This window comes from Lacerta agilis, chromosome 17, assembly GCF_009819535.1.
Source record: "Lacerta agilis isolate rLacAgi1 chromosome 17, rLacAgi1.pri, whole genome shotgun sequence".
Classification (NCBI taxonomy): Eukaryota; Metazoa; Chordata; class Lepidosauria; order Squamata; family Lacertidae; genus Lacerta; species Lacerta agilis.
This window is the reverse complement of record NC_046328.1, coordinates 4,110,954-4,113,304: the sequence shown is the minus strand read 5'-3', so window position 1 is coordinate 4,113,304 and position 2,351 is coordinate 4,110,954.

Here is a 2,351-nt window from a genome sequence, read left to right as displayed (position 1 = left end):
GGAGTTTCTCCCCCACCTCCTTCCATTTATTATTATGATTATTACTATGTCTCTTGTTCTGTGCAATCCTCAACATTTGGAAATCAGTACCAATAAAGTTTTTGGTTTGGGGTTGTTTTTTTCTTGCTACAAAGAAGGATGTTTCTGTCTATCCTGAACTTTGTTAGCTTTGGCTGCAATTCATGGGGATTTCCTGCCCCCATTCTTCTTGCAGCTGAGACTTGAGCGTTTGGCTTTACAAGTGGCTCCATTGTAGGGAAAGTAGGCTTTAGGAACACAAAAGGTTAGTTGTGTGGGCAGCTAATTGGCGACTTACTTGCGAATTGTGCAATTTCTTCATAAAGTGTGGGACTCCTCCCCCCGCCCCTGTGTTTGCAAACACAGAAGCGGTTGGCTCAGAAAGGACTAAGAGCCTGTATGCCTGGCATTGGTGCAGTACAATCACTTTCTTAAAATACTTATAGGTTACACAAAGCATGCCATCCTCACCAGCTTCTAAGGAAAAGAACAACATTTCTAGCTCTTGTGGATGTCTCAAGAGATCTGAAACCACATGAACAAAGGCAACCCCAGCTTCACCACATTAATTTAAACATTATGTATCCTAAGTATACTGACATTACAGTGTGTTCTATGTGGGGCTACCTCGGCATTGATCTGGGCACTTCTGCTGGTGCAGAACACGGGGACTTGGTTGCTTGTTGGGGAAACGTCCACCAGCATATTTGCCTTGCTTACGGGGTTTGCATCGCTGTCGATTTGCTAAGGAGCCAAGTTCAAGGTCTTGATACTGACTTAAAAGTTCCTGTACAGCTTGGGACCAGGTTACCCGAGAGACTGCCTTATCCCTTATACACCCAGTAGGTGGCTGCGGTCTGCAGAAGAGTTTCTCTTGCAAGCTCCAAAGATCTCAGAAGCCCGCTGTGCAGAAACTCTGAGCAGGGCTTTTAGTGCAGCTGCTGCTGTTGTATGGAATAGCTTTCCCCTCAAGATACAACAAACACTCATTATCTGCACTTCCTGGAAAGAATCAAAGGTATTTTTGTTCCAGCAGCCTTTCCCAGCTGGATAAATGGGTCTTCACCATGGTTTTAATCTTTTAAATGCACTTGTTGCTTTTGTGTTTTTAATTGTGTGTAAATCGCCTTGAGACAGAAGCTCAACCTAAAAATGTTTACAAAAATACATGTATCGGGGGGGGGGAGACATAAAAATGAATATTAGTTAAGATAGCTGGCAAAAAATGTGCTTGTAAGTCAAAGCTGCATCCAAAAAAATGTGTTTATTAGGAGAAATTCACATTAAATTGATGAGAAATTTTCATGATTTTTTAAAATTGCTGTGGAAATGTGGAAAACTGAAGATAGGAGAAATAAAAAACTCAGAGACCTGAAAATGGCAGATTTGTCTATCCCTGGTGACTACAAGATGCTAAACTGTTGAGCGAGGTGGGGTGGGTGGAATGGAATGGAGTATCCTGGCAGATGGGGTAACTGGCTTGCTTGAACCCTGAACAGAAGTGTTCCACGTTACCACATTTTGTTGCAGGTCCTCTGTGTCGGTGGTGCCCTTTTCATTTACATATATGCAGTCTTCACGGTTCCTGCCATGACCACATAACAGTGAGAGGGTGTTTACCCAATGGATCATGTTGTGTTTGTGTGTGTGTTCCTGCGAGACGGGTTCAAATCCTCAATGGGCAGCCTTGGGAAATCTCTGCCTCATCTCTCCCACCAGCAAAATGGGAATAAATTTATTGGGGTGAGAGTTGTAAAATGCCATGTGTGCTTAAATCTAATCAGGGGAGGTGCTGGCTCTCTCCATCCCTCTCGCTGGGAGGGAGAGGAGGGGCCACACACTGGATACACACACCTTGGGTACTCTCATCTTTTGGACTGGCCTGACAAACTGGGATTGGCGAGTTCTGAATCAACTCATGTTGGCCTAAACTACTTTTTCTTATTTTGCAAGTGAATAAAAAGAAAACCACTGAGTCACAGAGCCCTGCCACAATTCTGAGTCAGAAAATTGGTTTTGCATTTCATGTCTATTTGACGGTATATATTTGGGCAGGGTAGCCTTATGGTTGGCTGTACATGTTATATAGGAACTTCTATAGCATACTATACTGTGTAGGTAAAGGCCATACTGAGCAGCAGAGCGGCAGCCCTGCAAGCAGCAGGTTCCAGGTTCAGTCCTCTCTGGCTCCTCCAGGTGGGTTTGGGAGACTTTTGCCTGAAACCACTGCTGGCAGTGAGTGTAGATTATTATTACATTTGAACCAAATGGTCCAAGGGTCTGAAAGCAGCCTCCCATGTTCCTACTTCCTTTTGATTGTCTTAGCCTAATGC